Source organism: Trachurus japonicus, chromosome 5 (assembly GCF_045865225.1).
Source record: "Trachurus japonicus isolate A0001 chromosome 5, Traja_1.0".
Lineage (NCBI taxonomy): Eukaryota > Metazoa > Chordata > Actinopteri > Carangiformes > Carangidae > Trachurus > Trachurus japonicus.
In genome coordinates, this window is record NC_140911.1 from 24,790,315 (window position 1) to 24,815,797 (window position 25,483).

The 25,483-nt window shown below is 42.2% G+C and overlaps 1 protein-coding gene across 4 annotated transcripts in view; it reads left to right on the plus strand.

Annotated features, from left to right (window-relative positions):
- Positions 1-2,311: 2,311 nt before the first annotated feature.
- Positions 2,312-25,483, plus strand: part of LOC146987662 (plasma membrane calcium-transporting ATPase 1-like) — an 89,799-nt gene continuing 66,627 nt past the window's right edge. For 2 of the 4 annotated variants that reach the window (XM_085776942.1, XM_085776944.1), the window contains exon 1: positions 2,312-2,964. The gene's annotated coding sequence lies outside the window, so the exon portion shown is untranslated. The remainder of the gene's footprint in view (positions 2,965-25,483) is intronic. The other 2 variants (XM_085776941.1, XM_085776943.1) reach the window with 2 other exon arrangements.

Below are 25,483 nucleotides of genomic sequence, written 5' to 3' on the forward strand. Positions count from 1 at the left end.
CATCGTCCACCACCACCCTGGCTATTGGCAGCTGTCAATAAAAATCAGTTTGAAACCTCCAAGGCAGGTTTGTTTAGCGACAGCGCTAACAAGGGAGAAGCGGCATGCAGTCATCTGTGGCGAAACCTCTAAAAAAAAGGCGCCACCTTCTTCTCTCGTTCATATTGGTCATGATGTGAAGAAGAGGAAACGTCAAAGGGGCAGCTGCTGTTGCCACAACTGGACTATATTTTCCTCCAGCATCGTGTGACCGTGGCATTTTCAGACATTTTGTTTGCCACTTTGCACAGACGCAGTCAGAAAAAAGGCACTGATGTTGGTGTTGACATTGAATGGGCTGCAAAAGCGTGATGCTGAATGGTTGGAAGACTTTCTGACAAGTCAACAATTTTGGTGAGCAATCTTAGAGAAGATAATCGTTCATTGTACACTGCATTACAAATGACGCCAGATGAAGCTGAAATTCAGCCCAAATAAGTTGTGTGACTCGAAACTCAGGCCAAAATGGGTTAAAACATTTGGAGACTGGTGAAGACAGTGAAACATCTGGCAGCTGAACAACCAAATAGGAGTTGGTGGAGACCCAATAAGTGTGAATTACGTTCAGGACCACAAACCCCAAATGAGATGCTCTGTGTCTGCTGGATTTTATGAATAGGCGACTGTTTGCTAACAGGTTCCCTGTATCAACTTAATGTGTTCGTACTATGACCATTCATGTTTTCATGGCCTTCAACTGACCATAGAATCAGTTACTGCAAATTATTGTTGTTTCACTTAAAACTGCAATGCATTTTTAAATATATTTTGACCAGCTACCTTTATATGAGGATTCCACGTTTGCTCTTTAAGACCTCAGTTTACCCTCTCATCTCTGAAAGCAACTCATAAACATCATTTCTAGCAGAGAGTTGAACAAGAAAACTGATCTGTCATTCAACTGCAGGATATAGGCCCTACAAGATTACTAGATACTGTGTACAATTTGTATGTAGTCCTGTGATGGGGAAGGATGACAAGTGACTGGTGATTTCAGGAACAGATATGAGAATCTGTTGCTCTCTTTCATCTGCAGTCAGTGTATTATTGCAAGTGGAGCAGTGCGCTGTGTTGTTAAATGGCAGCTTTAACCACCTCTCTGCCTCTCTGTCATTAGCATAGCGTAGGAGGCAGAGCTGATTGAGTGGCCAGTTGGCAGTTTAAGAGAAATTTCTTTTCAGATTCTTTGTTCATGCTCTTGTGTTTGCACCAGAAAAATTCACCGTTCATGAGCACAGTGCACAAACTATTCTATATCTCCATCGCCCTTTTATAATAATGTTATAGACATAACTACAGATCAAATGCCAGATGGTCAGAGGCTTTAATTACATCATAGGAGAAGTTTTACAGATTTTTCACCTAACCATTCCCATCATTCCCCATAAAAGACGAGCATCTGTTCGTCCTTGAAGGTTGTATCCGGAAACATGATCATGACACAGAAACAGCTCATGCACTCCTGTTCAGCACGGACTCTTTGCTGTGTGATTCAACTAATTTAGATTTAGTTGAATCACGCAAAACAACATTCACCAACAATTAAAGGTAATGAACCTACTCCTATGACTAGGGATTATGGCAATAGGTGAATTTGCCAAAAAGTTAAACATCCCTTTAACAGTCAAAATTCTGAGACTTTTGTCTCAATGTTTTTTTTTTGTTTTTTTTACATTATTCCTGAAATGTTACAACTCTGTTACAACTTTATAATTTTCTTGGAGGGGGGTAAACTATTCCTTCTATAGGTCATATATATATATATATATATTTTTTTTTTTTTAACTTTTTAACATCTTTATACCCTCCTTAGCCTAGGAATTCTGACTTTTTTTCTGATTTTTTATTTCTGAAATAATACAATACAACTTTTGATGAAGATTATTTTTTCTCAAAATATTACTATTTTCAATGTTTTTTTTAATATATAAAAATATTGCAGAATTTCTGGAAATAGGTTAATATGACCTTTTCTCCCTTGAAAGATTTATTTTTGACATTATCTTTCAATCTTAAATTTAAGATCCAATCCAATCATGATCAATTGATCTATTTCCTTTAGCAGAAACGAGCCTCCATATATTGCCCCAGAGCAGATCCAGATGTGTAATTTGGTGAACCTTCCCCTTTTGGGCTTCACAGATCCTGTTCCTGGACCCGATGTTCGGGCTCGGTTTCAGCTTGATTACCTCATTAATTCATAGATCCACCTTAAAAACAGGATAATCCCGGGCTGGTCCCTCCCTCCCTCGCTGCCTCCTTCCTTCCCTCCCTCTCTCGCGGTCTCCGGCACCAGTTCACCACCCCCTGTCTCTCTCTCTCCCTCAGTTCCCCGGCTCACCAGGAAAAGACGCTGGTCCGGACATTGGGTCTTTTCTCTGGTCCTGTTTGAATGTGTTGGACCCCCCCCCCCCCTCACCCCCACAGTCCCACCCACCGCTCTGCAACACACACACACCACACTACACTACACACTCACAAACACCAGCAGTGCTCATTTACTGGATCTGCTCTTTGTTATCAGAGCTATCCCTCCTCTGCTTTTTATTCCAGGACAGAGGGGGGAGTTTATTTTTTCCTTTGACTTGGACGGATTGATTTCTGACTCAACCTGGACCTGGTTTGTTTTCCTTTCTCTGCTGGGGAACCGCAGCCCGACGCTTCGGCGAATGTAAATTAGTGTCAGATAAACTGGTCTAAACGTCGGAACAAAGGCTCGGTGAAGATTTTTTTTTTTATCACCACCTTCAACCCGATGTGTCAGATATTTGTCACCCCTGCAGCTGACAACTTGGAAACCCGGCGGGAAATGGAGAAACCCCTGTAAAGTGAAGACGCCGCTCGCCTCACCGACACACACACATACACACACACACTCACACACAACCACTGGACGTGATTTGGACGAGGATCCCCGGAGTGAAGGTAACGTCGACTCTCTCCTATCTTTTAAACTTTTCTTTACTTCGCCTCACTTTTACTTCACTTGCGGCCACGAAACACGAGAAACACGGCCTCGTTTTGTGCTAAAGTGGGTTTTTTAAACGTGTTTTCAGGAGTGTGTGGCGTCTCCAGTGTTGTCTGCCCTGCTGCTGCTGCTGCTGTTGCTGCTGCTCAGCATCCGGGTCTCGTTCACAGCTGCTGTTTCTTTACCTTGATACACACACACTTATTAGCAACTACAGCCGATTTTAGGGATTTTCCACAGGTGTGAAGGCGCTACTATCCTTTAGCTATCCAACATAACCTCCATGTCCTTATGTCAGCGAGCTCCGTCTCACACCCTCCCTCCTTCCCCCCGGAGGCACGTTTTTCCCCCCTTCCCTCCCCGCTTCTTCTCGCCGACATCCCGGCTGTTAGCTGGGCCACAGCCGCCTGGACGAGCCGCTCCTCGGGCTGCAGGCACCGCTGTCCAGCCTCCATTCACTAATGTGGACGGTATGAACGCCAGCGGACACAAGCTAAAATAAAAAAAAATATATACAAATATATCGACACACTGTTGCATTTTACGACAGCCTGGCATCAAACGCGTCTACGTTTATCCAAAAATCACTTTTTTCTGATTAGCACAACAACTTTTCTGACTTGTTGTTAGGCTGCAGCCCTCGCTCGGCTCATACGCCCACCACCAGCAGGCGCATTGTGTCAGGGGATAAAGTTGTCATTTTTTAGTGAAAATAAGATGTTTTAGGTGAAGTGGGAATGTGCCGAATTGAAGAGGGGGGTCATGTGGACTATGAATGGGTCTTTTTGATGTTTTAAAATGTTCACTTTGGGTGCCTAGACGGGAGATTTGGTTGAATCAGTGGGAGTGTGCATGGCGCTGTGGTGACGGTCTGCCGGCCGGGCGGCGGAGCGGCACGTAGCGGCTGCAGCAGCGGCCGTGAGGCGGGGGTCGGACCGGCTGCGGATGTCTGCGAGTGTCTGGTAACAGTTTGCTAGTAGTCTCTGCCCGCATTGTTTTGTTTTCCGAGTGATATTTCTCCTTGGTAACCGAGAGGGAACCCATTGCCCCGCGGTCTCCCGGCTGTAACTTCATTATAAAACCTGTATTATTAGGCTATCATTGTGTTTCTTTCCAGGGGACACTGGTTGCTGCGGTGCGGTCGCCGCCGTAGTTGTGATATTACAACGTGTTTGTGGTGTGACTGGTGCTGTCGTGAATGCGGCGCCTTCAGGGTGAGCCTGTTCAGCTTGTTGGAGTGGTTTCCCCACATTTAGCTCTCACGTTGTCAATAACACTTCTGCTTTTGAGGCTGTCATGATGACGGGCGGTAGGAAAGCAGGGTGGGGATTTTTTTTTATTTTTTTTTTATTGTTGCTGTGTGTTTGTAGCTATGTTTGTTTGTTACCGAGCTCGTTTTGTTTTAATTAACGGGCGTTCAGCTCGCGAAGAACCGTCCTTACGTCATTTGCCGAGATGGGCGGATGAGCAGGAGTAGCTCTACTTCTTTTTTCCTCCTCTCCTCTCATTTCATCCACCTCCTCCTCCTCTTCCTCCTCCTCCTCCTCCTCCCTCCGCCTCCTCCTCTCCTCTCTATCTGGGTGTGTCCTGCCTTATTGCGTTAGGAAGGAGGGGGGATCCCGCATCTTGGCTCATGGTGACTCCTCAGCTTGTGACCTCTAAACGAGGGCATTGCTTCTTGTGTATATTTCTCTGCTGCCATGTCTCCACACAGACGAGGCTTTTGCAGAGGAAATCATTCGCAAGATAACTTTGATGCCCGTTCAGAGAGGCAGGTTAAATATCCTAATAGGTGATTCTTCCTGAGCAAAGTGATATGGCGCAGTGACTCTGTTGTTTCCTGGATCCTCAAGGGGGGGGAAGAATCGTCACTTTGGGTGAAACATGCTTGTTTTTCCACACACGAATTCTCAACATTTCACCAGCTGTGATATCAGAGGTGGATAATTTGTTATTAAATCTTGCTAAATTGCTCTACATCCATGGGAGAAAGCAAAAATGTTCAGTGATGCATTGATCTGGTTTATAAGATCTGTATGAGTGCTGCATAATGGCACAATTTCATAAAGCCCGATGAGTAATTATAATTAGGCTCCTGGAGTTTTTGCACACAATGGAGTCTTGCTGATAGATGCACTGGCTCAAAATCCATATTTTCGGTTTTCATCTCTCCATTCTTCATCATGAAAAATTCACAGATGGATTTTATGAAACTCAGTACAGATGATCGTCAATGCTATTCACTGGATCCTGTATTAGAAGTCTAGCAGTCTGATGATGACTGTTGAGGATTTCCCCCTTGCACCGGTTCAGCCGAGTTGGCCTGCCACTCAGATCCTGATGCATCTTGTCTTGTGATATAATTAGTTAATAGATGACGGCTTGAACAGCAGCTAATGGTATTTGCTGTGTGAAATGGCACCTCTGCTCTTGTTCCCTGAAGGTTAACGGTTTAATTTTAATGAAAGCATATTTATTTTTCATGAAGTTAAGGGGTGGTCCTCACTTGAGGCGACGTTAGTCTATGGCTGATTTAACTAAAGCTGAAAAGATAAGTTGATAAATCATTAGGCGATCTACAGGGGGAAAAAGTATTTGGCAACAATTTTGATAATGAGTTTATTGTTGAGTAATTTTTTAAGCAAAACTCTGAACATTTACCGCCTCTATTTTCTATAGAGGGGCTACTTGCTGCTTTCCTCAGCTTTATATAATTGTTAACAATATCACTGAAAGCTCTGCTTAAACTTTGACATTTGTGATTACACAGTCACATCAGGAAATAATAATAAGGATAATTGATTGAGGAAAATAGGTGTCGTGCAGTTAAAGGCTAACGCTTCTGTTGAGTTATTCCAACACAACAATGCTGTCGACCTGCATGGCAAGCAAATGGACTGGTTGATGTGGTGATGTTTTTATTTGTAAGTTGTATACTTCCACAAGTGATCTTATTGCAAAGAAATCAATCTTTTTTTTTTGAGTTACAGACAATAAAAAGCCAGTGTGCAAATAGGGCCACAGGACATTACAAATTAGAGGAGGAAACACCTCAAGCCTATTTGAGTGCCTCAGGCATCCGGATCTGTGCACAGACTGAGTGATGTTATCTTATGTAGGCTAATGTAGCAGCAGCTCATAACGTGAGAGGGGTGTTCACTGCATTAGTAGGCCATCATCATTACCATTCATTCTGTCTCTGTGTAAACTGCTGCTTGCACACTTACTATATTATGGGTGTTGGCGTGTATGTGTGTGTCTATTTGAGCACACTGTGTAGCTGTTCTTTGAGAATGATGGAATTTCATTGTTGTTAGTGACTATTTCCAGTATCACGGGAAGTGTTCACTTTATTAATCAGAGCAGCCTGGAAATAGTGGAAATGAAAACAGCAGTAGTGAAAGTGACAAAAGTGCTGTGGAGTGTATTAAAGTGTTGCACTGAGCTGCTGCTGCTGCTGTGAAGGTGTACAGTATTTCATACTGAATGTGAGCTGGCTACAGGTGATTCCACCCCTGACTGTTTCTTTACCAAGCCCATATTTACTTGTGCCAGCCACACCCTAGCTGTAATGTGAGACTCTGCCATTATTGGAATACGGGGTTTTCTATGAAACGTGTACATGTATTAAAGCCTGTCCTGTGTTAGACTGTGTGCTAGGATTGGCCTAAAAACCCTGGCACCCTGTGCAAGATGAATTTATAGACGGGGAGCTTTAAGACTTTCATCTCAAGAACAATAATGGTTATTTACATGTAGATGTTTATCAAAATCTGTTTGTAGCCTCTGTAAAAGAATGTAAAAGAGGCAGCAGGGCTTTATTTCTGTCACTCAAGCTGCAGTTTCACCTTCAACCAGTTTGGATTGCAATGGCAGAGTGGAGCTCTCTGCGTCTTTTTACGTGCCGACTCCACGGCCAGACGAAGAGACAACAGTAGGAAGGCACACCAAAGAAGGAGAAAAGATAAATTTTTTAACTGCAATGAGAATTTGTTGTTGCTGTTTGCAGAATTACAGTTGTGCTTTCTAAAAATGCTGAAAAATGGTAAATGCAATTATGAGTTGCAACTCAACAAGCTTAAGTGAAAAAACACAACAGTGAGTGAACCATGGTACTTAATGTGCTATTCTCACTGCAAATGTGAAGATCTTTTGTCTAATGTGAACAAACTAATTTCCTCATAAAAGTGACAAATAGGCCACACGGCTTTATTTTTTTGTCGGGATGAAATTCAACATTTAGTTAGATTTGAAAGTGTGATGTATTGTGAACTTCCTAAATCAATGACAGCTGAAGCTTTCACATTCTAGTTACGGTGCATTCTTGGTTACATTCATTTGACAGCTGGACTTAGGCGCTTCATGTTATATTCAGTTTGCCCAAGAGGCCTCAATTCCCGGTTGTCTTTTTCTCTTGACGGTACAATAAGAAGATCTTGACTTTCACTCAGGCCGAGCTCAGGGCTCTGTGGCTGAAAAAAAGCTGTCGACCGGCCGCTGTTGTACAGGATAATGGATAATAAACGGATGGACGGTGCCAGCTGTAGTTTGCTGTTGAAAATGATGCACGTCAAACCTCGGCCAGACACAGAGGACACAGCCGGGTTTACCTGCAGACAGATGAGTGCCCTGTTTGTGTCTGAAGCTGCTGCTGACGCTCTGACAGCCACAGAGGGAGACGGCTGCTGACTCAGTGTGTCTGTCCACTTCACATCCTGCGGGAGATTCAGGCTCCATCAGCGACAAACAAAACAGTTTGATACTTCATCGTAATTTCTTCACAAAGGCCAGTCAATTGATTTACTGAAGAAGCTCGTTTGTTAGTCAGCCTCCAAGTGTGCAAACCTAACGCAGCAGCACACAGCCAGTTGTGATAATTTCAGTGCTTATGTGGGTTTCAGTGGAAGTGGGTTTGAAATGTTGACACCTCAGACCAACTGCTGACAGACAGGCGTGTTACTCTGCGTCTGCGATATCAGTGGTTCCGACTTTCAGACCCCAGATGGAGACCAAACCCTCTGTGGCTTGATTTACAGATCAAAATGATTTCCCATCTAGCTCATGTTGTGAAATTCTTTTAGTGAAGTGAATTTTGAAACTGAAACTAGATTGTTATGTAGCTATCATGGACCACGTGCAAAAGCCCCAAAATATAATAGTAACTCATCTTCTGTTATTTTGACTCTTTTAGATGCACTTGAGCAAATGCTGATCTTTTATTGCGCTCAGGTTTTATGCCTTCGCCTTGATGCTTTTATGTTTTGTCCAGCAGTTTTATACACTCGTCCTGACAAAGCAATATATTTCAGATTTTTACAGCTGACAAACCTGAACTTGAAACTGCACAACTGTATTGAGGAAATGCTACCTGAGCTATTACTTAGCAACTAACTGCAGAGGCACTTGGGGGTTAAAGCACACACATACACATCATTTAATACAGCCCGATGAAGCAGTAATTGGACTCGAGGATTGGGTGATTGTGACTGTGACATTTCAAATATTTTCTCAAATCATTAATTGATTGACTACGAAAAAAGACCTTAAATTAACTGATAGCTGGAAAGCTCTGTAGTTGTGGCAGGGTCTTTATAAACAGTTTTTGAGATTAATCGATACATGTAAAATCCACTAACTTCACTAAATCAATGCAAGAATCCACTGGACTGTTACAATTTGGGACAATTCACAAATGACACGGCATTGGTCTCATTGTATCATAATGTCCAACCCTTGTCTGTTGAATACCATCAGCGTGGCAGCACCATCACCGTCCCACACCTACATTGCATCATGCTCCTGTAGCAGTCGGAGTATGGTATCATTCACAACTGGGACCCAAGAAAACCGAGCGAACACAACACACACCGTCTGGTACATGGTCTTTAAAATTCAGCGAAATGTGGAAACCCCTGTGCAGACGGAATCCCTGCCTGTGAACCAGATCCAGCAGCGCACACTTTGTCTCTTATGTAAGTCCACATCAATTATTAATGGATGCAGTGCAGCTGCGAGAGGCTCAGTCCTATATTTAAGATATGGATGGTCTCTGCTCAGCGGAGCCTCAGTGCTCATGGTTATAATGGAGCTGTTGCCCTTTATAATTATTTTATAATTCTGCTGGCAGGAAAGAGTTCACCCTTCTGTAATGGAGAGCCACTGAAATGCAGCGGTGTATAATGCCTTTAATTCTTTAATTAATCCGGTACAGTGTCGGTCTTTTTCAAGTCGCTTAGCCATTAAGACCTATAAACAAACAGGAAGACAAATAACAACACAACATATGCCACAAGTAAGAATTAAACAGAGATAATATGAATACAATTGACTGTGAACATTTAGATATGTCATATGAGTTGATGCTTATCATAACGATCAGTTGATCAGTTCAGTTATTAATCCTTAATCCTCAAAGTGTGAGTGGTAAACGACAGGTGCTTATAAGTAATGCAGTGTATTTATTTGAAACAGGCCGATGTTAAAGGTGTTCAGAAATGGCCGTTTGTCCTGTTTGTCGCTCCGAGTTTCCACGAGTTGCCACACGAGTTTACCCGAGTGAGGAAAACGAATTTGATTGGTCGTTATCGAGCGGGCGGGATATTCAATGCTTGGGGCGAGAGTCGAGACCGAGCTCGGTGTGTGTGTGTTGTCTCAGACGTTTGATTGACGGATGACGGATCCAATATCAGTGGCTGATGAATCGTGAGCAGGCTGACATATAATCCGTGCGCCTGCATTATCCAATGTGAAAAAAAAAAAAACACACTTTCATCCCGGATTTACTCGAAAATATAATTTTGCACATAGTTTGGTCTACATCGTCTGATAGATGAGTTATTACACTAATGTTAGGACCCACAGTGGGCTCAAATTCAATTTTCTTTTCTGTACAGCTTTAAGACGAGGCCAAGAAAGAGCTTGTTTTACAAATAATAACTTGGGTATGAGGCCTCTTTGTGTCCGATCCCTCCACTGTCTTTATTTCTTATTAATGCAGTCTTAACAATTCACTTGTTGTACAGCAGCAACAGGTCCCTTGGTGTTTCTCACCTGCAAACTGGATACCCCCTCAAGCTTACTTATAATGAAGAGTTTGCTTTGGTTCTGTAGCCATGCCGAAAAGACACTGCCTTCTCAACTGCCTGGAGAAACCTGCTTCAATTTTTCCATTGTTTTCTCCACTGCTCCAGACGTTAGTGTGGTCTGGTACTTCAAGAAGGACTGCACCACAAATCATGCACACTCGGATGCTTTTATTTCGCACCGGTTATTTCTGTAGTTTTCACCTAATGTGGCCACAAAACAGACGACTCGGGCTAGCAGCCTGTCAGTTTGTATTATTATCGTGGATCTGAGATGTTTAACCGACCTAATCACTTCAGTATGACGCAGCGTAGCAAAGATATTTATGCCCAAATGTTGGTCAGTATTGACATGTTACACCTCATTAGTTCAGATAAGTTATCATCATTTATCTATGAGAACTAAAGCATAATTAATTTGAAATCACTGGCCTCATAAATCAGCTGGACGTTGAAGCGAGACTCCTCACCTTGACTGGTCTAGTTGTCTGTGTATTCCCCCATTATTAATATTGTTTTAGACTGTGAGTACATAAAAATATATATATAAAAGACTCTCTTATAGTAAATTCCTGTCAGTGACAGTTGATGTTGCGTGTCAGGTCTTAGTTTACATGTAGCATCCTGTATGTTTGGGTTCAGTGATGGCATCAATTAAAAAGAAAACAGCAAAGAAGTGAACAATACATTTTTGGATAAAAACAGTGTTTACATTAAATAGAGAAACTGTTGTTGCCTTCAAGGGCTTTTGCAGCCCAACCCAAAATTGAATGGTTAGACAAATTAATGTTTCTCTTTGTTTCATAGACCAGCAGTATGTTTAGCACATGCAGATTTCAGATGTGTTCGCTGACATGTTGTATGTATGTTATAGTGCAGGTAACCATAGCAACAGCACTGATGCTTCAGGCTCTGTTAGCCGTTAACTGACTAGGTGTAACTAACCGACCCGTGGATGAAAACCAATGACAGATGAACTTTAAAGCGTGGCGAGGACTGAGACACAGCTGACCCTCAGTCCTCTGGCCAGTGGAAATGATAGAGGAGACAGTAATGGACTCCAAGATGTCCACGTAGAGACGATAATGGACTCCCATCGTGGCGTCGCCTGCCTCCTTATTGGACACGATTGTCATGGGGACACTTCACTGCTGTGGGTCCACTCTGCACCTGGCCGCCTTGTAGAAATATCCACACAGACGTCGTGGAGGCGGCGATGATTTTGACTAGACCATCTGACAGCGTTGTCCTGACACATGCTTACATAACACCTCTGTGAGGGTGTGTGTGTGTGTGTGTGTGTGTGGTTGGCAGGTGTTTTGTAGGTAGGAATGTGGGAGTTTGTGTGTGACAGACAGGAAGGGCTGAGCTGCAGGACGGACGTTCAGCGACATCATCTTCCTCAACAACACTTTTCAAAAAAGGACGATGACAGGTTATCGCTCTCTCTGATCAAATTTACCGAGGTTCAGTTTTCATGTACGAGCAACTTAAATTATTAATCATAAAAACATTTAGCTTTGATCCGTCATCACCTTTTGTTGGCTGAGAATTCATTCATTTTCCAGTTTTTATCAGTGGCCTAATTAATAGTGACAAACAGTGGAGATTTAGTTTAGCAACACTAGAAATGAAATGTTGATTGAATGTGTCTCGATCCAAATAGGTCTTAATTTGGGCCCTAATGAATAGAAATAGTGACATTGTAAATGAAAACTGATATCATATGTTTAAAAGCTGGACTGAGAGATTCTCCTTGAAATGATAAAACCAAACAAAACACCACTGAGGGAAATAGAGTGGTGTTATAGTGTGGTGTCTTTTGGAGTGCAGCTGTAGAGAGGCTGTTAACTGCCAGTTTAACTTTGTCCCATATTTACTTTTCATTAATTGTTGAGTGCTTATAAAATGTGCTTCAAGTGGCATTAAGAGTCATGGTCAGAAGAAGAAGCTGCTGCCCTTTTGTGCATTGCTATTTGCCGATAATAAAATAGCGAGTAAAGGGAGAAGGTTTCATGATGGAGTGTCTGAACTCAACAAATTGTTTGGATAATTTTGGCAGCAGCTGGAACCTGGCTAACAGAAGTCAATCACTCAGTCAAACACAAATTATTTTCACATTAAGTCGAACTAGTTATTGTTAATAAAGTCATTATTATAAATGAATGTGTCAGTCTGCAGTCATCACAGCCTGAGCAGTGAAAGATCCTGGACTGTGGTTCAGCTGATAACCAGTTAAACGTCTGGTTAGATGTCATTGATATTTGGACACAGTCTTGGTGTAATTATGTAGCATTTAGCCTCTCTATTGAAAATGATTTAGGACAGAAAGTCATTTGCAATCTGTGACTTGGCACGTGCAGTTTATCCTCCGGTCTTCCCTCAGTAATGCTAATTTATAAATGGATTTGTTTTAGTCTGTGCTTAGCTACTGTAATAATGGGACTTTAATTTCTCTTTCTCTTCATAATTCACTCTCACATTGTGTTAAGCGGAACCGTTTTCAGTTCAGGAAAGGCCATAATCAAGAAATGTCTATTCTGCTCTGAACAACCTGTTAGAGTTGCAAATGTCTAATTACAACTTGGAAGACAATGAAGCTCTACATTGTGATAGCCACATGTAATCGTAAGCCTACCTTCAACGGCTTTGGTTGGTTTGTTCTTCAACCAGGGAAATGTTCTTCAATGCACACAGCAGACCACATACGCAGGACGGCACCCAGCCCATCGATGAATGTGCACATACTGAAGCAGGATGTGCAGCGTGTTTTGTATACAACATCAAATGAAGCTTAACGGTCTTTGACAGGAGCTGGTCAAGTTCTGGAGCGGGAGCAGAGAAGCTCCTAATTTAAAGAAGGAATAGCGATTTCTTTCCAATTATATATTCAAAATGTAAAAAAATGAGACATGTTCCTACATGTCATATACTTTTATCATTACATCCAACACAATTTCGAGTTTTTGTTCATTTTGGCTCCCTTTTCCTGTCTTAGTGCTTCAACTTTAACTTTTCTCACTTCATAAAGGTGAAGGTGCTGCTATGACACAATTGTGTTCGTGTGTGTGTGTGCGTGTGTGTGTTAATCCTGATGAAGCCGTCGGTGCAGAGAGGTGTTGAAGCTTGTTGTGAATGTGATGAGCTGTAGTGAGCTGAGCTGTGTGTGAAAGAGCGCGCGGTAAAGATTTGTCTGAGTGGGAAGGTTACATGCGAGTGTATCTGCTGCTCTGTACTGTAGGTTGTTAAAGCGTTGCCGTGCGTCAACAGTTGCCATGAGGATCAATAATTATCCGTGCGCAGAGTGTTTTTATCTGCTGCCAGTAGCTTTGCAGTGTAAGAATTCACAACTCAACAGCTGTCCTTAACATTCATAAATGATTAATTAGTCGATACCATTATGTCAATATGATTAACACATTTTCTCACCATTCAGTTGCTGACAATATATCAATGAAACGTCCAGATGTGTACTTTAGGGTACTGCAAAGTCAAATTTGAGAAGCAAAAGAGTCAGTGCTCCAGTGTCAGCAAATGGGCTTTCACACAGCACGCCGTTAAAATAGATTTATACTTCTGCAGTGCACGGTGTAGATTTGGAGCCCACTTAAGTATCAGCTGGAGCCAAAATTGTAACTCGAAATTGGGACCACAGAGATTGCCTTTATAGACCAATAGAAATGTGATTGACTGTGTTGTCTCCTTTATGGGTGTCTGGCCAGCCCGGGATTGGTCCAGAAATTGTTTGTAACATACAACAAGAGGCCTGATAAAAAAAAGGCTCATCTTGGCTTCTCTACTGCTAACTGTATGTCCACCACTCTCAGTCACACTGAACGTAAGACTATAAATAACGTAGGGAATGGAAGTCAGCGCACTGATCGCACACAGTGTACCTGTTGAGTATAGTGGCGGTGACATCAGCAGGTCAAGTTCATGTATAAATCCAGCTGAACGTTGCCACCTCACTACCTTCTGTACATTTATTAGGTGGCAGGAGAGTAAAACTCTGCGTCACCGTTTTATATCTTGCAAACGACCTCTGCCATATGCTGCAGACCGTTATTATCCCCCTGCAGTAATGTTATCACATAGCCAAGCCAGAAGCGAGAGGGCGGATACCTCGCTGGCACAGCTACTGTTGTGATCATGATGAGTGAAAAGTTACCGTACAACTTTATGCAACTCATTCAGCTCCAGGACTGAGTGGTGTCCATGCAGACTGTGTGTATGTGTGTGTGTGTGTGTGTGTGTGTTAAATGTTGGCAGCTCATTTGGCATCCCTCTGCAGCATGTTAACAACTGATAAAGATAAGAGAATAAAGAGCTGAATGCTGCAGGAGAGAGTGAGCGTATCAGAGCAGAAAGCTTTTTTAACAATCTGCCAGAGCTGAAGCACACAGAACGGAGCTGCAAGTGAACTGACTCAGTTAGTGGGTCACTGATACACTGCTCGCTGCCTCCACTCACGTTTCTTCAAGTATCCATTGTTTTGCATTCAGATTCTCTCTGTGTTTCTCTTCAGTGTTGTGCCACTGCCACAGTTTTCTGTGTTTTTCCTCCTGAGCATCAAAGGTTGGGCATATTGTTGTAAGTTTATCCAGGATCAGGTAATTTTATATCATTATATATGTTGTGATTTATATACATGGTCTGGAAAATCAGTAGTTTTTTTTTTTTGAGAGAGAATTTAAAATAGTCAAGAAAATTCAAAAGCCCTTGTGTCAAAGGACACTACATAAAATCCAATATAGCAATCAATGAGTCATGATTGATTATTTATAGGCCTATTGGTGTGACATATTACACAACTGTATGACATCCTGGAAAATGTGACAAATTGCTGACTATCTGTTTTGTATTATTTGAGTCAGAGAAGACTGAGAAACACGAGGTGAACTCACTGAAAACACTCATAGTTTTACTAACTCCTGCATGCACTGATAACCTTTGCAGTCTATCAGCCTTAGGTGTACTCATAGTCTGTGTAGGGGGAGGTATGTGAGTGTATGTGAGTGTATGTGAGTGTATGTGAGTGTGTGTGTGTGTGTGCTTCAGTGCGTCAGTGAGCGTGTCCTCCCAGAGACAGTCAGAATAAGGCGTCGGTCAGAGGAGGAAGTGAGCAGATGGAAGGCGGATAGAGAGCCAACAGGAAGTGGAGGCTTGATGGTTTCCTCATGTTGTGTTGGCAACAGTTGGGATTTCACTTCCCTGTGCTCACAGCCAACAGGTGCTGTGTGTGTGTGTGTGTGTGTGAGTCATATTTCAGTCCATCTCTACCTCTCTGTAGATTATATTTCATCCTTCCTCACCTCAAAAGAACTTTAAAGAGATCGGAGTGTTTAGAAGTGTTAAAAAGCACAGTCCTTATACGATTTCTGACAAACTATTGTGTGTAGAAATAATAAAAATGGCTTGATTATTTAGTCCAGTTTATTGAGTTTTGGCCAGAATCCAACCAGAGCAGATCTATATCATGGTATTACTGTGGTTGCGTCATTGATCTGGTCTTAAATGACAACCCCCCCGACACATCAACAGACTTTAAGTGTTTTAACCAGAGGGTGACACAGGCATCGATTCTCCCATCCTGCTCCCACTGAAAATTTCCTGACCCATCCCGTTCCCATAGCAACATAAACAAACAAATCCTGTCTTATCCCATCCCCTAAAGAATGACAGAATTCCCAGAATCATGATGATGATGATACATTTATGATTACAGATGATGCAAATGCTGAGTGAAATTGAGGCCAGAGTGTTGTAAAGTCAACCCACATTAGCAGCTAATGCTACTTCCAACTGGCCCAGCTGTAACTAAGGTCATAAACTGAATACAGATGGACGGTGCTGACCATTTAGTATTTTAGAGAAAACATCCTTCTCCTTGGAGACTGGTTAAAAAACTACCCAGTGCATCACTGCCCATGTTTAGTGTTGTTGAAGATAAAAAGCATCTGGGGCATTTCTCCTTCAGTACCTAAAATACAAAGATGTAGGGAACATCGTTTCTTTTTTTTTTCACTCAAGTTACTCAGAATTAAAATAGTTTGATTTAGCAACAAGAAAATAATGAATCCAAGCTTAAGCTTGATTAAAATAAATCATAGTCTATATTGTCAATTAGCTTTGTCTGTATTGTCTTTGTATCATAACCATGTATCAACTGTAGATGAGTATTGAATAGAAGAGGACAGACACAGCCCTAATGCTGACTCATGTCTTGTACATTTCTGTAATGTTTTGTATTGCTCAGGGAACCTCCCCATCCCACAAGTACATTTCACATGTGAGAAACTGTCTAACCCCCAATTTCCACATACTGTGTCTCCGCTCCGTTTGACGGAGCAAACCCTCGTCCACTGCATCTCAGATCCATCTCCAGAGACCAGAGCAACTGGAGACCTGAGATCACTGGAGATCGTGATAACAGCCATGTATAAAGTGAGATTCATAAACAACAGATCACTTTGCCTTTCTGAGGTTGATTTGCTGTTCAACATTACTCTGTGATATTTTTTAACTTTCGATTTGTGTTCTTGTAGATTGGTTATTATTTTATTATTTTTTTCACCCTTGACGTCCTGTGAGCTTTAGGTTCCTCTGACTGACTGATGACTTGTTGCCTGTGCCAGTGGGTGAAACTAATGTTGACAAAGTGATAATTTACGATTTGTCTGTTGTGTTTTATTTCGAAATTTACCGGATGCTCTGTGCGTAAAACAAACAAAAAAAACCCCTGTGTATTTCTGTCGGACCGCTGGACCAGAGACGTATCGTATAGCGCACACTGAGGTAATGCTCTGATTGACTTGAATGGGAGCGAATTGCTCCAGCGTTCGCAACAGAGTCAGAACAGAGCGGAGACAGAGTATGTGACAATTGGGGGGGTAACATCATACAGTATGAAATAATACCCATATAAGCCAATAAGCCATGTATTTATTTAATACGTTTGACTATTGTTTAAATGTTGTGCGGCCATGGTTTCATTTTCCAGCAGGTTTTCAAAACATTGCCAAAAGTGGTCACGAGATGAGGTGAGTCAGGACGGGGGCGGTTCTGTGGGGGAAACCCTGCTGACGTTCAGTCCCGGTTCCTGTTCAGACTGCAGACGCTGCAAACAGCTCCTGCCGCGGTATGTTTTCTGTCCTGACGACAGGGAAATCTACGGCACAGACATCATCTCCGCGTTACCAGCTCTCAGCCCGACTCGGATCTCGTTCCTGGTCCCAGTCTGTGGTCTGTGCAAGGAGAGCGGGGTCGCTGGAATGCAGTGTTTATGTTGTAGATGCTGGGCGTGGCCCCGCTTGGCCGTGATGTCTGAACAGTCAGCACGCAGCCATTCATCACGGCATGTACACATGGAAACACACGGCTCAGATCTGAACGCGCGCTCACAGCCAAGACTGACCCCAAACTGAGACGAGATGAAATCTGTTAAAAGATAATACAAAATAAATAAAAAAAACACCAGAGAGGTACAGGGATCTGCTGCTGCTGCTGTAAAAATTGCAAAACCTTCACACAAAAATGAAGTTCTTCGCCATCCAAACTCTAAATATGATTATAACTCAGTGACCTCTGACCTGAACCAGATCTGGGGGTTATTTTTTTCTGAGCTGTCATTCTGTTTCAATCAGTCTCTCAGCACAGTGACTGAGCCTTTGGCCTCGGCACCGAGATCATGTGCTCAATGAAACTGAAGTGGCTTTTCATTTCAAAGTTCACCGGGAAAGAAAAATGAGCAGGAGAAGGGTGGAAGAAGAGAGGTACATGAGAGCTATCTGTTTGTTTGTTTGTTTGTGTGTTTGTGTGTCCATGCAGCACGGTATCACACACCACATGTTTTCATGTGACTTTGACTATGTCGCCCTTGTGTTCTGCTTTCAATGTTATGTGGGGAGCTCCTGACGTCCTGACGAAGCTGGCGGCTGCAAGCGGTGAATCAGGTAGTCTGTCTGTGCGCTTCATGGTTTCGTCATCCAGAAATTCCATTCATAGACTATACTACGAGACTGGGTCCCTGTTGTTTCATGGCAGCAGAGTCGACAGGCGGTTGTTGGGAGGAGCGGTGCTAGTCCAACATGATTGCACAACATGGACACCATGAATGACTGTCTTACTGGAGTCTGGCCTTTGGTTTCTAAAAAGTTGGTCATAAGTTGCCGTCACTCTTTATTTCATTGGTTTCAGGTCGTCTGGTCCGTCTGTACGTAGTAGTCCGTCCCAGTCACGTGGACGCGATATCTCAGTAATGCCTCAGTGGAACGTCTTCGTATTTGAAGGAGACGTTCACCTGGACTCAAGGTCGAACTGATAAGATGTTGGGTGTCAAGGTCACTGTGACCTCACAAAACACCTTTTTTTAGCCATTACTCATGACAAAATATGACAAATATGACAATATTTCACACAAATGGTTCATATCGTAGGTTTGATAGACTGGGCATAAACAGGGATCTGAAACTAGGAGGGGAGACAGGCAGAGACAGACAGCTGAGCAGCTGTCAAAGTTTTAAGATGACGTCCCAACAAGAAATGAAGAAAATGATAGGAAACTGTCCTCTGCTAGTGAATGTTAAACCTTACTTTAATTTATTTTCCTCTTTATGTGTTTCCCCACGTCTCTCAGTTGAATATATATATATTTTCTTTTACATATAAATCACTTGTTTTTCACAATTTCTGTTTTCCTCTATCATGTGCTGCCTTCATGTTGAATGTGCTGTAGACCCTCAAACCGAGTCTCAAACTGATGACTGACTGCTTCCTGTCACCTCCTCACATCACATTCCTCCTGTGAATACGCGTCTGTCACACAGTCAGCTGCTCCCTGATTGGACTGAGAGATATACTCCTCCCTGCCTTTAACATGAATGCCAGCTTGTGTTTTCTGCATTCATGCATTCTCTCGGTTATTTTTTTTTTCGTGAAACGCAGGAATGTTTGGTGTCACATTGTCCAACTGGTTTTCAGCCCAACAAACAGCAGACTGTGAAGCTTTTTTTCCACTCTGCTCTCAGTCACAAGATGCTCCACCAGCAGTCATCTGAGGCTGAATAATGCGCTCTCTCACTGCTGAGCGAGCGCTGGAACAAGCTGATGGCTGTTGGGGTTATTTCTCTGTGCACTTGCAAAAAAAATGTCCAAATGTTGTGCACCACGGAGCCGATTAGGACTCCATAATGTTGTATTTGCCTGATAGTCAGATCAGGATTTTTTGGTATTTATTATGTCATAAAAAACAACATTAAAAAACAACATTTATATAAACTATCTAATCTATGGTCATTTTCTTTTAGAGAGACTGAACTTGTAGCTTCTACTGCCCGACTCTGCCATGTGCTTTTAAAAACCTAGAGTGCGAGGATCTCCCTTCCATCGTACTACTGTATTTCACAAGCTGGGACATCATTAAAAATGCAGCAGTGGTACAGAGAGTTGTCCCAATACAACAGGGCGTTGTGTCTGAAGCCGACTAAATGTATGCAGAAAGAGGGCGTTGGCTGGCCCAGGGATTTAAAGCACTGACCACACCACAGCATCCCTTATATGACCTCTGACCTTTGTCACATGTTACACCTCTTCTCTATCGATCGCAAAGGCACAAAATGTCTCAAAATACTCGTTCTTCTCCGTCTAACAGAGCAAAACGCTTCTCTGATCAACACCCATGAAGTGAAGGTACAATGCGATCGATCAGTCAATCACCTGCTGAGCTGAATCATCATTTCGTGATCGATTTAGTCACAAGGTGACATTGTTTACCCTTGCCTCATTAAGTGTGAGGCCTTTCTGCCAGCTTGCCGGCTGTCTCCTGATATTAGACTGATGTGGAGGAACACAAACAGCAGGAACAGATGAAATGCTGTGCCGAGTTTTCTGCTCTATCTGTGCAGAACCCGATTATTAAACTGGATCTCTGTGCTCTACTTCAATGAAGCCTGTGGTAGAAAGTACACACTGTAACCTGTATTTTATGAATATGCATCACAACGGCAGCCTTGCATGTGGTGCAGGTGTGTTGTGATTGCTGCTCAGCTGTGAACACGGGGAATATCACGTGTGAGCAGGGTGAAAAATTCAGTTGCACGACCTTGTCCTCGAAGCAGGTGGAGATAAGAGGGCGAAGGGCCGAGAGAGAGAGGTTTTTCTGGTGAAGGTCCTCCAGGGAGTTACAGGGTGTTTTTGCTGCCTGAGTCTCAGTTTGACTTGTGGAGTGTAAGGACATTAAACTAAAAGATGTTTCTCTCTTCTCGCAGCGAGAGGCTGTAACAGGATCAATCAATCAGACGGATGGATTCTCCGTCTTCCTCCAGGACTCTCCTGAGATGGAGCTGGATGGACTGTATGGATGAATAATAGTTGTCATAATGACCCCATACTTTTCTAAGTGACACTTTTATCTATTCTTCTTGGCTGACAGGAAAATATGAGTTTAAATACTTTTTACTTTTTTTTTTTTTACAGCTTGTACTGTGTCTAGCCTTTCCTCTAACTCTTCAATTGTGTTGCTGTTGCCTGCGTTTATTCCACCCCCGCAGAAAACAACCTGACTGACGGCTAGTTAATGGCAAAACTGATTGGATAATGGAGAGTTCCACGATGAGGAGGACAGTAGGGTTGGTTTCACAGAAAGATGTAACAATCTTTGCAAAGTTTCAATGCACAGTGAAAAGAAATTTACTGAGCAAAATAGAGTTTTATAGTTGGCTCCATTTGAAAAATTGATTAGGTCATTGATTTCAGTTTCCTGTTCACAGCCGCTCTTATCTGCAATATCCCTCGATCTATAGCTGATAAATGAACAACATATAGGCAGCAGGGGATCTCTGAGATTACAGTAAACCAAACATAACACTGACGTTTCTTTAGAAGGGCTTATTTGATATGACTTACTAAGACTCATAGACTTCAGTGTAACATTGTCCTCCCTGTGAACTCTTCTGCTGTTCTGCCTCCTGTGATACTTTAGTGGTAGATTGATGCGATTGTTAACACCACAGGTCTTGCTTAGGTTTTGACCTTTGGAGACCATTTCTCTTTTCCATTTAGAGAAGTAAGTTACTTTGTTTTCATCTCCTGATACACTTGGAGGTCATGGCTGCTACTTTTCAGCCCCTTCTTTATAGATTTATATAGATGCCTGATATGGCACTTCTAATGAAACACGGCTGACTTTTAGTGTTTCCTGCAGGAAATAGGTCAGAAAAGGTGAAGAACTTTTTCCTTCGACAGCTGCCTCGACTGTTCTCAACTTATAAACTCAAAAAGTTGTCTTTCCTGTCAACATTGCAACACTATTCACTCACTCATTTGTTACACCGGCTGCCTCCATTGTGTGGTGTAGCATTTCTGTTTTTCCTTCATCTTTTCCCAAAATACGTTGGGAAGGTATACTACTATCTGTATGGAGGAGTTTATTTCACATTAAGGTTGGAAACTCTGTATTTGTCTCATTTAATTGACTCCTCAGCTGTTGGTGCTGTAGAAGAGACGTTTCAAAATCCGTGATGACATCAGCTCGGTCTGAGACTCACAAACCCTCATACACAATAACGACTCCTTAGCAGTGAAGGTTTGAGGAGATATTTGTGTCAATAAAGTTGAGTGAAGGGGAGTTATAATCACGTGTGTTGACTTTCCCGAAGTATCATTCGTAAATCCTGTGCTTGTGTGTGTGTGTTTATACTCAGCTGTGTAATAAATAATAAATTACCAAGGCATGACTGGAAGCGGGAGTTAAGTGAAGGGCCAAACAATAAATCAAAAATATTATTGAATTCCCAATATGGTCAAGTGCAATATGCAAATGATTCCAAACAGCTGTATACTAAAAGGTAAATGTGGTAAATGATATTGTCCAGATGTAAGAGAAGGTGTTTTTTTTGTGTATTTTGTCTGAAATCGTGACTCAAATTGCAATATCTGCCAAAATAATTGCAATGTGATTTTTTTCGGCATTATTTCTCAACCCTGGTGAAGTGTTTTATGTGCAACATAAAACAAAGGCGGAAGGAAAGAAACTGATTGCCTTCCTAACAGCCCAACACTTCCCTCTTGATAAGCAGCAAAAACACAGAGGCTGTAAATCTGAGCCGCTGCAGCAGAACAGGAACTGACTGATTGCTCCCACTGCTCCACAACAGTGGGTCTGGGGGCTTCTGGTCTATGAATATATATTGGAGGAGTGCTCAGACTAAAAATGGGTCTTAAGTTTCCCATTTAAGATTTCAGCTATTGAGATAAGCTGCTTCCATTGGCTGGTTATGAACTGTCCTGCCATGTTAATATGTAAAGCAGCTCACTGACTCAGACAGGAGGTCGCTCTCATATTCATTCATATGCGCTGCGTCCTTGTGAGCTGCAGACCCCAACTGTGTTCAAACATGTGGACCCAAATTATAAGTTGTTTGTCTTTTTTTACTGTTATTTTTCAGAGCTCAAGGGTACAGAGACACAGCATTTACATCATATAAAAATGAAACTCAATTCCACATTTATAATTTAGGGCAAAAGACACCAATGATATGATTCACTATAAATCACCCACAAAAATATATAGACGTGATTTAAGAGTGAATAACAAAGAGAAACTAAATTTAATTTCTTCTTATTAGGATATTTTTCCTGAGCCTAATTAGACTGAAGCATCATGGTAATGAAGAAAATGCTAATTGAGGTTTTTCCATTCTGGGCATGTAACACATTGATTGTTAATTGACTAGACAATCAACAGAGACGTAGTTGGCAGCTATTTATATTATTGGTAATTGGTTGTCATTTTCTTAAAGCAAAAAAGTCACATTGGACACAAGGAAACTTTTTTGAATATATTTCACAATTTCTTTACGCTTCATAGACCAAAGGATTTACCCATTAATCAAGAAAATTATAATTTGATTGATCAGTAATGAAAATAGTCTTTATTTGCAGGTATTTTCCTCTCCCATGTTTTCACAGGTTAACTGGAGTCGACCAGGAACCATCAGTTCCAAAATAACCAGTCGATAAACAAATAATGCTTCTGGAGTCATCTGATAACCCATTGTATTATAATGTCACAGACTGGCTGGTTGGGTTAGTTGTCTCTTTGTGTTGTCTCATCAGGATGTTTGCAGCCCTCTGTTGTCATATTTTTAGCTTCTTCTTCATTTACCTTGTGAGGAAAATTCTGGCATGTCCCACTTGGTGTGTCCTGCTTATCTTCGAACCGCAGACGACCGCTGTTATCCAACATGTTGGAGACACACTCCATGTCTCGTTGGAATGCCTTGGCTTTTTTTTTTATCACACTCTTCTCCAAAGCTGCTTTGTGATGCCCTTAAAGGAGAAACTCTTTGTTTCTCTGCGCCTGAAATGATTTTTACATTGCAACCAAAGTCTCATAGCAGGCCTTTCTCAGTTAGACCAGTTTGACACAAGAATGATCCAGATACCCAGAGGTGTTGGTGCTCCACCCGTTTAACGGTTATTGACGGTTAAAAACTATTGTAACTTATTAAGCAACATGAAAGGATAATAACTTAACTATCGACCATTAAAGCTGTGTCCAAATTAATTTGAAAGAATCACATTCATTTTAATTTTTATTAACTTAATTTTTTTAAGTGTTCAAATAACTGAAGTGAAATGAGCCAGTACGTTTCTCATATTGACGGTGCTGTGTTAATCAGACTGGCTCAGCCACCAGATAGCAGCAGTTACGGCTCACTCCTCAGGCTTCTCAGTAAGAATTGATGATCAGTCTAAACTCCTTTGATTGAAGCCGTATAGTTCGTTTCTTTCTTTTTAGTTTTAGTTCAGGACTCCACCTGTTAGTATCCAGCCCAGAGGAGGTCAGCCGGCTCCAACCGCAGCTGCAGGTATACCGTCACCTGGGCCATATCAAAGGCAGGACGGCCCACCCTCACAGCCCTGTGGAGCTCGTTAGCTGTCTGAGCTAATTGGGAGGGTCTTTGCACAGATGCTGACGCACTTCAAAAGAGTTCCCCTTCAAAGAGCATGCAGGTCAGAGTGGGAATAGGAGGAGAAGCATGAATATATGTATGATTACATGTTAAATAGTTTGACTCTGAGGTATTCCCATATAGGACTGAGTGACGGACAGACGAACCTGAGAAGCAGCAGAGTGACAATTTAACAAACTCTGAAGAGGGATGATGTATTATATACTGTAACATAGCATGTGTGTGCATGTGTATATATACCAGAGCTATATGGAGAGTGAGAGTGAGCAAACTCACTCTCTCCTCACATTGATCCATCAGATGTGGCTGAAAGCCCTGGAAAAAAAAGTTGACCTTGTGATGAGTGAAAAGATAGCTTTTTTCCCTTTTCTTTCAAAATTGCAGGATATGAATCAAAAAATGATCATCTTGTTATCTTCAGACCTGTGGGTGGCTCACATGGAGCAGTGCACACACACTGCTTCATGAAAAGCACAAACATTAAAGGGACGTGGCTCCAAATCTTTCAGCTCTGCTAAGTGTTTTTAAATTTGCTGCCCGTTTTTCCCTTCATGTGCTGCTACAATGGAGGCTTTTATCAGACTGTTCCTGATACTCACTCACACCTGGGGACGGAGCAGCAACACCAGTGTCTGATGTGTACACACACACACACACACACACACACACTTTCTCTCTTTCTCTCTTTCTCCCGGACTGCTGTATTTTCCAGTGTATTTGGGTTATGATCAGTGTGGATCAAGAGTCTCCTGTGATGAACAGGCTGAGCTTCAGAGCTTCAGCCTGTAAACAGGATTATTGAATCTCTGGACGCTCTCCAGATGTTGCTGCTTTGTTTGGTCCAGATCCGTCTTCTTCCTGTTGCCGCTGTTTGGTCCAACAATGATGTGAAGGACACAAAGGACATATCCTTTATATGCTGCTGTCTTGGGTGTCGTTTAGGGTTTATAACCAGTGTTTCTCTCTCTCCACTTATTTGTCTCTCTGACTTCAATACATCCACTTACTTCCTCCAATGGCAGCAATTCATTGTCAGAAGCTGCTCATACACAGATAGAAATGACCGAAGTTTCTATTCGTTTTCAGAATTGCTTCATAAATCACAATCAAAATAAGCCGCTGTATCGAAGCTGGATTCTTAAAGGTAGAGTGTGTTGTTTTGTTGTAAACACAACATTCAAATTGGGCCCCTGCTAGTGCTTTCGGGCTCAACTGTGCACGCCCCCGTGTTGTCAGGACTGACCCATGTTCAACTGCTGTTCACACTGAACCCTTCTCCACTTCGACCTTCAAAGTTCTCCTTTGAATATTTGCTACTACCACCAAGATGGTGACTGGACGCTGTCAAGCGTGGAGAAATAGCAGATACACACTACCAGTGAAGAAAAGGAAATGCAGTTTGAGATCGCTGGAGTTTCGTG